The following is a 14870-nucleotide window of genomic DNA, read 5'->3' on the forward strand; positions in this document are numbered from 1 at the left end:
AAAAAAAATGGTAGTTGTAAAAAAGAATTTATTTAGAGATATAAAATGTACTTGTCCATATGTTTATACATTTAAAGTTAATAATACAAAGAAATGTGTGCTATTTTGCAAAATAAACCACGTAGAAAATAAACACATAGGTGTTTCGGTGAAGTAGCAATCACAAAGAGGCTGAGGTTATTAGAGAAGTCTTCGTGGCAGAGGTAGCAATTTTCCTGGGCTCTGAATAGTGGGTAGAATTTGGTTTTATTAAGGATAGGAAATGGGTCTGTAGCTCATTTATACATTAACAATCATGTGTAATTCAGGGTTTTATCTACTGTAATAGCAGTGCCTTGAGCTTCTCAACATGCCTTTTCTTTGTTACCCTTCCTTTTGATAAGAGACAAATCCTCATTCTTGGAGAACAAAGCCAGCTCAACAGGGGGAAGCAGCCGGTGAAGACAGAGAACAAAGTCAGAATGCCCTTTGGCTTCCATCATGCAAGAGCCAGTAACTTACCCTCCTTTCCTCCCCTGCTTTTGTTTTGCTTATGCTAGTTTTAGTTGGATTTCAGTCATTTGCATCAGAAAGAGTCCCAACTAATATGACAGGGTAATAAGACTATATTTAACTTGACATTTTATTATTTATTTATTTGTTTGTTTACTTATTTATTTATTTATTTGTTGAGATGGAGTCTCACTCTGTCGCTCAGGCTGGAGTGCAGTGGCACGATCTTGGCTCACTGCAGCCTCTGCCTCCTGGGTTTAAGCAGTTCTCCCAGCTCAGCCCTCCAAGTAGCTGCGAGACTAGCATCACCACGCTCAGCTAATTTTTGTATTTTTAGTAGAGACGGGGTTTCATTCTGTTGGCCAGGTTGGTGTCAAACTCCTGACCTCAAGTGATGCGCCTGACTCGGCCTCCCAAAGTACTAGGATTACAGGCGTGAGCCACCGCGACTGGTCTTAACTTGGATTTTAGAAGAACACAGTGGGCAGAGCTAGAACTCAATTTATCGTCTAACTTAAAATTACAATTTGCAGATTGTTTCTCATTACATTTATTGCTGGTAGATAATTCTTATCCTTTGACTCCAGGCAGAATGGGAACAGACTTGTGTCTGCATTTTTCCCTTTGGAGCTTGTTATTTTTCTCATAAGAGATGAATTATTTGTAAGCAAAAATTAAAGATAAAAATCAATTCCTATCATCTTAAAAAAAATGTGGTGAGCATGTCCCTAGAGTTATGAGAGTTGCAGAGTAATTCGTCTGCAGAGTGCTGCTGGAAGGCAGAGCCCACCAATTCCCCACAGTTTAAGGTTAAGGGAACTGATCCTTTAATGCTTATAAATCAGAAGTTTTTGCTGCAGCAACCAGGGAAAACATAGTGAATCTTTAGGTGACATGGCAAATAACTTAATTATAGATAATTAGTAAATAACTACACACTATGGGTCTAATACTGTTTTCAGTGCTGTTTATGTATCACTAAATACCCAAGGATGAGGTACTGTTACTGTCGTCATCCCCATTTGCCAGATGAGAAAACTGAAGCACAAAGTTAAGCCAGGATAGGCCCTCTGGCAGTCTGATGCCAGCATGACATGCTCTTGATCATTGCACTACACTGCTCTAGGTTTTAGTCAATTTACAGAATTTTACGTGTATATGCTCTAGGTTTTAGTCAACTTCCAGAACTTTAAATGTATAAAAATATGGACATGTGCATTTTATATTTCCTTTGTTGTATAGCAAGTCTCAGGTCTACACTGACAAACCAAGAGATTGGGATTTAAGTCAAAAGACAGTATTACTGAAATAATCAGGAAAAGTGGGAAAATCAATTTCTGCCTGAAATGCATTCCTCTATTTGTTTTAGTGATAGCCACGTGAGTTTTCATAGTTGGATTTTAAATATTGTTACTACAAGGCCAGGCATGGTGGCTCAAAACTGTAATCCCAGCACTTTGGGAGACTGAGGCAGGTGGATCACTTGAGGTCAGGAGTTCAAGACCAGCTTGGCCAACATGGTGAAACACTGTCTCTACTACAAATACAAAAATTAGCCGGGCCTGGTGGCGCATGCCTATAGTCCCAGGTACTCGGGAGGCTGAGGCAGGAGAATTGCTTGAACCTGGGAGGCAGAGGTTGCAGTGAGCTGGGATCATTAATAATTTGTTAAGTCATTGTAGTGTAATAAGAAAGATATTTGGTGAGCCTCTGGAATTTCTTGAGTGAGAAGGGTGATAAGAGCATCTTTTGTTCTAATGAGGTGACTTTGGGAGGCCCATAGTTTCAGGATGGGAGCTGGTCCCCAGAAACACCAAGCCTTGTTTAGAAGCTTGGAACTTTTTTAGCATTACCTCCCAACCTCCAGGGAGAGCAGAGAGGCTGCAGATTGAGTTAATCACCAATGGCTACAATCACACCTCTGTAATAAGATACCACAGAAACCTCGAATGATGGGGTTTGGTAAGCATGTTGAGGTGCTGGGAGGATAGCGTACCCTGAGAGGGCATGGAATCTCTGTGTCCTCCCTTCCCCCATGCCTTGCCCTATGGATCTCTTCCGTCTGGCTATTCCTGAGTTGTACCTTTTATAATAAACTGCGAACAATAAGTAAAGCATTTTTCTGGTTACTGAGAGTCATTTCAGCAAATTATTGAATCTGAGTGGGGGGTCGGGGGAACCCCTGAATTTATAGTCAGTCTAGCAGAAATGTAGGTAGCTTGGGCATTCCATTGAGAGCTGGCATCTGAAGTGAGGACAATCTTATGGGACTGAGCCCTTAACCTGTGGGGTCTGGTGCTAACTCCAGGAGTTAGTGTCAGAATTGAATTGAATTGTTGGAAAAGACACCACATATTTGGTTTCTGGTGGAAAGAAACCCCACTCATTTGGTGTCAGAAAACATGGGATTTGCTAGAACAGCCCTTACTAATACTTGGTTTGGGAAGAGAAAGGAAGAAAGGGTGGGAATGAGGAAACTTTGATCCCTAGATGGCTACCTAGTCACCCATGGTATGGAACTGCAGTCTCGCTGTGATAGTTACTAAGGGTAAAAGTTAGGCCGGGAGTGGTGGCTCATGCCTATAATCCCAGCACTTTGGGAGGCCGAGGCGGGCACTTCACCTGAGGTTGAGAGTTCAAGACCAGCCTGGTCAACATAGTAAATCCTGTCTCTACTAAAAATACAAAAATTACCTGGACATGGTGGTGTGCACCTGTAATCCCAGCTATTCGGGAGGCTTAGGCAGGAGAATGTCTTGAATCCAGGAGAGGGAGGTTGCGGTGAGCCGAGATTGTGTCACTGTACTCCAACCTGGGCAACAAGCGTGAAGCTCTGTCTCAAAAAAAAAAAAAAAAAAAAAAGGCTAAAGGTAAGTTACTGGTGGAATTTTGAAATGGTGGTAGACCTAAATTCCAAGGAGTTGGCCATTGGATTTGTAAGACTATGCAAAATAATAACAAGCATCCTAAATCTACAATCTCTTGGTTTTTGTTATTTGTAATAGCTAAAATGAAAGTAAAAGTGTGAGTGCTGGGTTGGGCTTCGATGGTGGAGTAGGCTCAGATTTCGGTTGGTCTGAGCTTCAGTCACTAGCCTCAAAACTACCCCTAAAGGGGAAACTACGCTGAGAAAGTAACTCTAAATCCTCTGGTCACCAAGAAGGTAGACCACATGGGGGAGAGACAAAATCCAAAAACGACTTAAGCCAATGGTATGGCGTGAAGGAGTTGTCTCATTTTGTGGATCAGTTGCCATCAGCTTCCCAAAAAACCTTTACTAAAATGGATTGTGAGAGTGACAAATTTAGGGGCAGTTTCTTTGGTTTTAAATGCTGCAGAGTGCAAGAGCAAGTTTGGTTAATACAGGACCTGCAGCTGACTATGGAACAACTGCAGACCACTAGACATCATCCAGACACACAGAAGGTTATTCCTGAGAAAACCGGCATCCTGGTGGTCTGGATAAAAGCCACTGTGAGGTGTATTTACCCAAAGATGGGGTGCTGTTCAGCTCTCTCTACAAACCAGGTAGAACACCCAAGATGAAGCAGCTGATGTTTTGTATGCAAGCAATGTTGGATTGACTTTATGAGGACCAAGATATTCATCCAGGAATATGCCTGTTACCCAGGACATGGTAAATACTGTGAGTAAGGGGGCCCTTCTTACAAGGGTACCCCATGAAATCCTACTGCTGCAAAACTGAACAACAGTTTGAGTAGAACAAGTGTCTGGCGCCTAATGTGTGCTCTCAAATTGGTTTGAATCTTAGATACTTGTTCCAGATCCTGGTAGCAATGAACAAAACAGACAATTCATGGTCCCCATGGAGCTAATATTTTGATGTTCTATTACAGAAATGGACGTGGGATGGAGACACCTGACATATTCAGAGAACTAAAGGCTCCTCCATCACCAAAGGAGTCTTGGAAATTTACAGCCGTAATTCTATATTGTAATGATGGACGGAACCTTACATTGGGTGGAGGTCAGTAGGACTGTTGGAATGCCAAAGTTGGCTCCCTGAGTTTGTCTTTGAGCTATCGGGACATCCATGCCACACTTTAGAAAAACTGATGATAATTTATTTTTATGTTAAAATTTATCTTACAAGCATTTCATCTGTTATGAGAGCAAAACACATTCCAGAGGGGAAAATGCACACATTCCTGTACTCCATGTCCGAGAAAGCAAAGTGAATACTATCTGCTGCCAATACGCTTAATTAGGGTAGACAAGGGAGACAGTACCATTTAAAATCGTGGTTTTGTAAAGTCATATAAGGAAATGGACATAATATTGAGTGGTCAGAAATCTATGTTCTAGGAATTTAAAAAAAATGCACTGGGTCTGTTTTATAAGAAGAGGAATTAAAAGAAACATGAGTGGGAGTTAAGTATTATTATAAAATGTTCTGCAGATTTAATAATGTGGTTCTTTACAATTTGTCATTCCTGCACAGCAGGGAGATAAGACAATTATTTTTGGCGCTTTATGAGTATTGTTTAAATTATTCAGTATTCTCTTTTATAGTTAAATTGCTGAAGTAAAAATATATCAGAAAATTAATGTATTTTGATTTATACAATAACAATACCTTATAACTAAATATGAGCTGATCACACTTACGTGCTCTTTCATCAAATACTCCCAATGCTTTGAAATAGAAATTATAATTGATATCACTTTAGGTATGAGAAAATTATGGTTCAAGAAGGTTTTATAATTTTCCCAAGATGCAAGTGGTGTCGTTGGGACCAGAACTTGGGAATTCTGACTAGAGATTTTGAGCTGGGTAGATGTAGCAATCAAGAGAATGGGTGCTAGTGTCAGCTGGACCTGGGGTTGTTCCCCACCTGTATCCTTACTTGTTACTTAACCTCTCAATCCTCACTTTCCTCTTCTGAAAATGGGGATAATATGACCTACCTGGTAGTGAGGATTAAATGAGATAATTACTAAATGTGAAGTGCTTACTTGGCGTGTAGTATATATATATTCAATTAAGTATTGCAAATATTATTGATAAAGAATAAAGTGGAAAATAAAAATAATGACTTACTATTGTCTTCTTATTTGGAAGAAAACAATAGATTAAAACAGTGGAGGCCAGGCATGGTGGCTCATACCTATAATCCCAGCACTTTGGGAGGCCAAGGCAGGAGGATCACTTGAGCCCAGGAGTTTGAGACCAGCCCGGGTAACATAGTTGAGACCACATCTCTACCAAAAAAAAAAAAATTAAAAATGAACCAGGTGTGGTGTTGTGTACCCATAGTCCCAGCTACCCAGCTACTGGAGGTGGGGGAGGCCCAAGATGGGAGGATTGCTTGAGCCCAGGAGGTTGAGGCTGCAGTGAGCCATGATGGAGCCACTGCATTCTAGCCTGCATGACAAGAATGAGATCTTGCCTCAAAAACAAACAAACAAGCAACAACAACAACAAAAGCCTAAAAAGCAAAAGAACAGTGATTCTCAACTGGAGGCAATTTAGTCCCCCACCCCCATAGGACATTTGGTAATGTCTGTAAACATTTTTGATGGTCACAAATGGAAGGGTGCTACTGGTGTCCACTTGGCAGAGGCCAAGGCTGTCATGAAACCTCCTACAATGCACAGGGCGGGCCCCACAGTAAAGAATTATCGGGTCCAAGTGTCAGCAGTGCTGAGGTTGACAAGCCTTGCATTAGAACAACAAGAATTCGTTGAGTATACTTAAAAAATTGTATTTGTTTTTGTTTTTTGACAGAGGTGGGGGCCTTCCTATGTTGCTCAGGCTGTTCTTGAACTCCTGGTCTTAAGCAGTCCTTCCTCCTTGGCCTCCTAAAGTGCTGGGATTATAGGCATGAGCCTCCACACCCAGCCCTTATTGAGTATACTTTTAATGAGCCATGTAAACATCACTTCTCCAAGCACAGAAGAATTTGAAAATAGGAGATAATATATTATCTTTGCAAGTGTAGAACACAAAAATTACTGTAAGGAAATGGCATGGTTTATGTTGGACATATGAATAGATGATAATCTAGAGTTTTTAATAAGAAAGAAAAGTTACCAGTTAAGTTCTTTGTGGTTAAGAGGTGACAGTTTTCAAAACTGACAATTTATGGTTTATTTTTTACGAAATAAATTTTCATGTGATAGGATCCCTTAAATTCATCAGCAAATGGCCTCCTTCGCTGGCTTTCCATTATTCATTGAATAATAGCCAGGGCTTTAGTAACAGCAGTAAGATATGATTTAATGAAAATAAATTATAGAAATTTGTGTTTAAGTGAGGGCTGGATGTGGTGGCTCATGCCTGTAATTCCAGCACTTTGGGAGGCCTAAGCAGGTGTATCACTTGAGGTTAGGAGTTTGAGACCAGCTTTGTCAACATGGTGAAACCCCATCTCTACTAAAAATACAAAAATTAGCCAGGTGTGTTGGCACATGCCTGTAATCCCAACTACTCGGGAGGCTGAGGCAAGAGAATCACTTGAACCTGGGAGGTGGAGGTTGCAGTGAACCGAGATTGCACGACTGCACTCCAGCCTGAAAAACAGAGAGATACGCTGTCTCAAAAAAAAAAAAAAAAGAAAGAAATTTGTAACTAAGTAGGAAATAATGTATTTTAGATGTATTAGTATTAAGACCAAAATGCAGTATTCTCCTACTTAGAAATCAGGAGACTCAGTACTTTTCACAGTGAACTTAGCTTCCCTTAATTTGAATATTTTAAAACTAATTATATTATGAAAATGGAATCCCACATACTAATTCACTCAGAGGTATTGATCATGATGAACTAATTTCTCTAGATTTATAAACTGAATAATTTATTATTGTGCAATACACCCCACATTAATGGCTTCTACAAAGTAAAAGCAAAAAACTAATCTTTCACCAACTTCTACTCATGTTTGAAGAAGAACTTCCTGTATATATATCAAAATCAGTCACCACAGAGCCCAGAGGTATCAGATTATATAACGTGCTGGTGTAGAGAGCAGATATAAAGGGATTTTTTTTAATTTTTAATTTTTGTGGGTACGTAGTAGGTGTATATATTTATAGGGCATATGAGATGTTTTGATACCAGCAAGCAGTGTTATAATGATCACTTCATGGAAAATGGGGTATCTGTCTCCTCAAGTATTTATCCTTTGTGTTACAAACAATCCAATTACACTCTTTTAGTTATTTTAAATTAAATTATTATTATATACTGTAGTCGCCCTCTTGTGCTGTCACATAATAGGTCTTATTCATTCTTTTTTGTACCCATTAACCACCCCCACCTTCCCTCCCTTCCCCCAACTACCCTTCCCAGCCTCTGGTGACCATTCTTCTACTTTCTATCTCTATGAGTTCAATTGTTTTTATTTTAGATCCCATATGTGAGAACATGTGATGTTTGTCTTTCTGTGCCTGGCTTATTTCAGTTATCATAATCATCTCCAGTTCCATCCATGTTGTTGCAAATGACAGGATCTCATTCTTTTTTTTACAGCTGTATAGTATTCCATTGTGTGTAAGTACCACATTTTCTTTATCCATCATGTGTTGATGGACACTTAGGTTGGTTCCAAGTCTTGGCTATTGTGAGTAGTGCTGCAATAAACATGGGAATGCTGATATCTCTTTGGTATACTGACTTCCTTTCTTTTTGGGTATATGCCCAGCAGTGGGGTTGCTGGATTATATAATAGCTTTAGTTTTAGTTTTTTTGAGGAACCTCCAAACTGTTCTCCATAGTATTTGTACTAATTTACATTCCCACCAACAGTGTATGAGGGTTCCCTTTTCTCCACATTCTTGCCAGCATTTATTACTGCCTGTTGTTTGGATAAAAGCCATTTTAACTGGAGTGAAATGATATCTCATTGTAGGTTGTTGTTGTTGTTGAGACAGAGTCTCACTCTGTCACCCAGGCTGTAGTGCAGTGATGCAATCTCAGCTCACTGCAACCTCTGCCTCCCGGGTTCAAGAGATTCTCCTGCCTCAGCCTCCCAAGTAGCTGGGATTATAGGCATGTACCACCACGCTGGGCTAATTTTTGTATTTTTAGTGGAGTTGGGGTTTCACCATGTTGTCCAGGCTGGTTTCAAATTCCTGACCTCAAGTGATCCGCCCACCTTGGCCTCCCAAAGTGCTGGGATTATAGGTGTGAGTCACCATGCCTGACCTCATTGTAGTTTTGATTTGCGTTTCTCTGAAGATCAATGATTTTGAGCACTTTTCTTATACCCGTTTGTCATTTGTATGTCTTCTTTTGAGAAACGTCTATTCAAAATCTTTTGCCCATTTTAAAATCAGAGTATTAGATATTTTCCCGTAGAGTTGTTTAAACTCCTTACGTATTCTGCTTATGAATCCCTTGTCAGATGGGTAGTTTGCAGATATTTTCTCCCATTCTGGGGATTGTCTCTTCACTCTGTTGATTGTTTCCTTTGCTGTGCAGAAGCTTTCTGACTTGATGTGATCCCATTTGTCCATTTTCGCTTTGGTCACCTATGCTTGTGAGGTATTACTCAAGAAATTGTTGCCCAGATTAATGTCCTGGAGAGTTTCACAGATGTTTTCTTGTAGTAGTTGCATAGCTTGAGGTCTTAGATTTAAGTCTTTAATCCACTTTGATTTGATTTTCGCATATGATGAGATAGGGGTCTGGTTTCATTCTTCTGCATATGGATATCCAGTTTCCCAGCACCGTTTATTGAAGAGACTGTTTTTTCTATAAATGGGTTTTTTTAAAAAAATGAAGAATATTAAAGAAAGATGCATTGTTTCAGCTAAAGCCAGGCTTACCACCATGACTGTACCCTGAACACTGTTTCAGGAAAGACCTCAAAGGTATTCATGGGCTCAACAAGGGATATGGCATATGTTTCTCTGGTCCTAGCAGGGCCGGCCTGCTGCCATGGTTGGAGGTGAGGTCCAGATGTTGTGCTGAAAGGAGAAGGCTGGGGGTGGGGGAAGGGTGGTGGTATCATTCATTCAGTATGTATGTATGCATGTGTTTATTATTTATCCAGTTTTTAAATAGGGTGAGAATACACATAATTTAATATATATTTATTGATCAACTAATATGTGCCAGGCCTGTTTTTGTGCTGGCAACAGAACAATAATGAAGGCAGAAGAGAAGGAAAGGGAGACAGCTTGACAAGGAAACACCTGGCTCCCCCAACCCCTCATAAGTTCACACGTTTATAGGTTGATGGAGGAAAAACTTATCTAAACTGAAAATTAGACAAATTATTTATTACACATAGTACACTAACAAAACACATAAATACAACAGCAAAAAGTAAAGTGGATTATGAGTAAAAGAATAACTATAGGAACTAATCTAACCTAGGGGGTCAGAGGAGGTAGCCAGTAGGGTGTAGTCTTGCTTGGTGTAAAACAAACAAAACCCCCCCAAAAGCAAAAGCGTGACTTTGGTTTGATAAGCAGCATAATTCAGATATCAAATATTCCTAGTTAAGTGTGTGGTTCTAGGCCTTTAAAAGACAGAATCCTGTGGCAGGTGGTGGTCATTTTCACGATGAAGTTGTAGAACAAACCAAGGTTGACGGGATATCAAAAATCCTGATTGGCTTTAGTTACCGAGTGACTGCTGGGAGAAATGTGGTTTTAAGAAAGGGTGAGATTGGTGTGTAGGCAAAGAGCTGGCAGGGAACTCCAGGTCTAGGAGATAGTTTGGAAGAAGTAAAAAGCAAACAAGAGGTAAACAGAATGATGTGACGAGTGGAAAAGCACAGCAGCCCATGGGGAAGGCTGGGCTTTAAGGGCACAGACAGTGAAACCAGCCAGAAGGCAGGAAGTGCACCCTGGGGTGGCCCTCCCGCACAGGAACCTGACCTGGACAGGAAATGAAGGGCATCATCTGAGGAACAGGAAGGGGAGATGTGAGGGAAATAAGTGTCTGTTGCATAAACCTTGCTAGAGCTTTTATCCTGTTACAGGGTTGTAGGTAGCTTGGAGCTTCTCTAACAAAATAATCTGGCCTGCTGGGAAGTATTCGTGAAGGACAAGAAGGGAGACGGGAAAGGTTAGAGTGTGGGCAATTACTATGGGGCTCTGTCTTGTCTCGGCTCCCTTTTGGGTGACATAAAATATTTGTCTTGGATCCAAACAGGATGAAAATAAGTCTCATTTCCTCCCCTCTCCCAACCCCCTGCCTCCCATGATGAAATGATCTATATGCGACTCTTGGTTGACATATATCTCCGTGCTTTAATACAAACTAAAGGTTCAGGGGTGGGAAGTGGTTAAGAAGTTGTTTGCTGGGGATTATATCGATAATTCATCCTGTTTAGACTGAAGAATGACAATGATAAAGAAATTAAAACAACAAACAAACAAACAAACAAAACCCCCCCAAAAGCAAAAGCGTGACTTTGGTTTGATAAGCAGCATAATTCAGATATCAAATATTCCTAGTTAAGTGTGTGGTTCTAGGCCTTTAAAAGACAGAATCCTGTGGCAGGTGGTGGTCATTTTCACGATGAAGTTGGTAGAACAAACCAAGGTTGACGGGATATCAAAAATCCTGATTGGCTTTAGTTACCGAGTGACTGCTGGGAGAAATGTGGTTTTAAGAAAGGGTGAGATTGGTGTGTAGGCAAAGAGCTGGCAGGGAACTCCAGGTCTAGGAGATAGTTTGGAAGAAGTAAAAAGCAAACAAGAGGTAAACAGAATGATGTGACGAGTGGAAAAGCACAGCAGCCCATGGGGAAGGCTGGGCTTTAAGGGCACAGACAGTGAAACCAGCCAGAAGGCAGGAAGTGCACCCTGGGGTGGCCCTCCCGCACAGGAACCTGACCTGGACAGGAAATGAAGGGCATCATCTGAGGAACAGGAAGGGGAGATGTGAGGGAAATAAGTGTCTGTTGCATAAACCTTGCTAGAGCTTTTATCCTGTTACAGGGTTGTAGGTAGCTTGGAGCTTCTCTAACAAAATAATCTGGCCTGCTGGGAAGTATTCGTGAAGGACAAGAAGGGAGACGGGAAAGGTTAGAGTGTGGGCAATTACTATGGGGCTCTGTCTTGTCTCGGCTCCCTTTTGGGTGACATAAAATATTTGTCTTGGATCCAAACAGGATGAAAATAAGTCTCATTTCCTCCCCTCTCCCAACCCCCTGCCTCCCATGATGAAATGATCTATATGCGACTCTTGGTTGACATATATCTCCGTGCTTTAATACAAACTAAAGGTTCAGGGGTGGGAAGTGGTTAAGAAGTTGTTTGCTGGGGATTATATCGATAATTCATCCTGTTTAGACTGAAGAATGACAATGATAAAGAAATTAAAACAACAAACAAACAAACAAACAAACCCACCAGGGTAAATGGGGCAGGGGAAGCTGAGAAGTTAAAATGAAGACAGAATTGAACATATGTAAATATAAATTTTTTTTTTTAAACCAGCTGTAAACAAAGTGGTATGAGGACAGATGGGAAGAGATATAAAAATAAACATTAAATGAAAGGAGATAATTATAGGAGCCAAAATGAGAGGTGAGTGTTGCAGAGGATCCAGCTAACTTTAGAGACATGAGAAGTTTCTTCAAACATTTCCTTTCAAGACACTGTGGGGCTTTCAGTCTTTCAGGATTTACAAGACCTTAAATGTATATGCCTTAAGTACACACAAACACTCACTTTTTTTGTTTATTTGTTTTTTCCCATTGTGGGAGAAGAGTAGGAGATGTGTTCTTCGTTGTCATTTAGAAAACAGCTTCCGGTACATTTTATTTGCTTTTAAAAGCCCTGGAGAATAGTCAGCAAATAGAAATTGGTTTGCAGAAATAACATGGCTTCCTGGAACTTAGGGGGAAGGAAATGGGTGGTTTCTTTAATGACTATAGTATTTGTTTAGTATAGTGTGTGTTATAACTAAAGATAGAATTCTGGCTCATGTCCAGGAGGGAAGGTGAATTTGGATATTAATGAATTCGGAAGCTTCATACAGTTGCGTTGAATGTCCTAGGTTAAGTAAGACAATAATGCTCTTTGTTTTCCCTATCCTGGCCAGATCAGAGTGGACTGAAGTTTGTTTGCAGATATCTAATCAGTTTAAATTCAAGGGCATTATTATTTACATATGAAGAGCTGATGACTTTAATGTAAGCAAGTAAGCTTATTTACAACAAAGAAGTGACTGGGTGACAAGAGGAGTGTCGATACTGCCTTAATTAGTTGATTTGCTAATTATTCTTTTCTGCTGGATGTGATAGTACTTTTCCTAATGAGCAGCAGAAACAAGAATGCTCCAGCAAGCAATTTTAACACAGTAGTAGTAGCAATAGCTTCTTGGCCATTTTAGGTCCATTCGTGCTGAAGTTGTTGACTTTATACAATTTTGCAGACTTCATAAGATCTAAGTGTATTCCTGTAGGTTGACCCTGTTTATCAGCTATGTGACTTAGCTCAAGTCTGAGAAGCTTAAAAGGCATTTCCTGAAAGTGAAAATAAATTAGATGGCAGGTTTGAATTTAAATACGAATTAAAAATATGTCCCACAGCAGTGCCATGCATTTATTTCTTCAGGCTTCTTAAAGACATTGATTGGTAATAGATGCATCCATGCTCACTGGTGTGGGAAGCCCTGGGGGAATGGCTAGAAGGCTCCTTCATTTTCTTTTGCGTAGGCTTGCATTTCTTCTGTATTTGAAAGTCATGATACTGAAGAAATTCAAAAAAATCCCCAGGAGATTCCATGTCCACATAACAAATGCAAACTTATCTTTATTTTAATGTGTTCACTTCTCATAACTCCTTGACTGGAACCCTTGACTTCTTCCAGTCTGAGAGTCCTGTAAGTTTCTGCCATAGGCATGCACATTCCTGACACCATACTTTTGCTTGGCTGTGCCTCCTGCCCAGAATGCTGTCTATTCTCTTATGCACATCCTGTCTCTATCCCATTTTTGTCCTATTTCTTCCTGATTCAGAGAGGGTGGCGATTGGTGGATATGGCTAACATTATTAAGTATATCTCATGCTTTACATACTGTGGTGGCAATTTATGTGCATTGTTTAATGATACCCCTGTTTTACAGGTAGGGAAAAAGAGGCTTAGAGAATGTCACTGGGCTCACACTAGTAAGTGGCACAAAGCCGGACTATAAATCTAGGTCTTTTTGGTCATTTCTGGACTTAGTGCCTTGAATTGTTTCTTAGCTATTGCACCTACTAAGGCCTTATTTCTCTAACCAAATTGTCAGTGGCTAGAGGCAAGGAGCTTATCTTTTAGTCTGCACAGAGCAGGCCCTCAATAGTGATAGCCTTCTATTGAAGTGAAAAATAACATGTAAAAAGTTAAAGGATTTTTATTATTTGGTTAAACACTGGAAGAAAGAAACAAATCCCAGGAAACTAATTTCTCAAAATTACTGCATGAACACAAGACACTGTGGTTCTTAATGTGGTCAGCGCCATTCCCATGGGTGTCTGGAAACGTGGGGGGCAGGTCTTAGGTTGTCGGGATTCTGAAGGTGTCTTGCAGTTAGTGTGTGGTAGATGGGGATGTCAAACACCTTGCAGGAAGTGGGACAGTTTTGCATCCTGCAGGGGCCCAGTAAGGGAAGCAGCACCTGGAAAACATGGACCCAGATGCCAGATTGAGTTCCAACCTACCTCCACCTTTTACTAACTGAGTAAATCTTTCTCATGTTAACCGTGTGCCCTCTCCACTTGTGGCACACGGTTAGTGCCCAATAGCGTCAGCTCATAATCACCATCCTCTAGAAAAGTGTCCCCCATGGCAAGACATGATCTTTGCGGAGAGACAGAATTTACTAGACTAGTAGTAACAGTATAAAAATCAAGATGTAATGAACATACAGAATGGAATAATAGACAATGGAAACTCCAAAAGATAGGAGAGTAGGGTGGGAGCCGGGATGAGGCATGAGAAATTACCTACTGGGTGCAATGTACAGTATTTGGGTGATGGGTACACAAAGAGCCCAGACTTCACCACTACACAATATATCCATGTAACAGAACTGCATTAGTATTCCCTAAGTCTAAAAAAAAGAAACCAAAACTAAAAAAAAAAAAAAAAAGAATCAAGGTGTGTTCCAAAACAGTGCTTCTCAAACCTGGATGTGCTTACAAATCTCTTAGAAATCTAGTTAAAATGCAGATTCTGATTCAAAGGGGGCTAGGGTGGGACCAGAGTGTCTGCATTTCTGATAAGCTCATAATCCCAGAGCTGCTGTTGGGTACCAAAGTTCTAAAGTACCTTGAGGGAGAAGCCAACTTAATGAGTGAAATAATGAAGCATTTATTGCATATCTACTATATAACTTATATGATAAAAATAGAGTAATGGAGGTTGGATATAAGGAGTATAGAATTTGATTTCTTCACAGAAGGAGCTT

General features: G+C 40.3%; 1 protein-coding gene across 5 annotated transcripts in view; it reads left to right on the plus strand.

Moving 5' to 3' along the window:
- Window positions 1-4349: 4349 nt before the first annotated feature.
- The window catches only part of MDM1 (Mdm1 nuclear protein), a 174871-nt gene continuing 164350 nt past the window's right edge, over window positions 4350-14870 (plus strand). For 4 of the 5 annotated variants that reach the window (XM_033221339.1, XM_033221340.1, XM_033221341.1 and 1 more), the window contains exon 1: window positions 11347-11495. The gene's annotated coding sequence lies outside the window, so the exon portion shown is untranslated. Of the gene's footprint in view, window positions 4481-11346; window positions 11496-14870 lie in introns of those variants that run through there. The other variant, XM_033221344.1, reaches the window with a different exon arrangement.

This window comes from Trachypithecus francoisi, unplaced genomic scaffold (assembly GCF_009764315.1).
Source record: "Trachypithecus francoisi isolate TF-2019V2 unplaced genomic scaffold, Tfra_2.0 Lachesis_group11, whole genome shotgun sequence".
NCBI lineage: Eukaryota > Metazoa > Chordata > Mammalia > Primates > Cercopithecidae > Trachypithecus > Trachypithecus francoisi.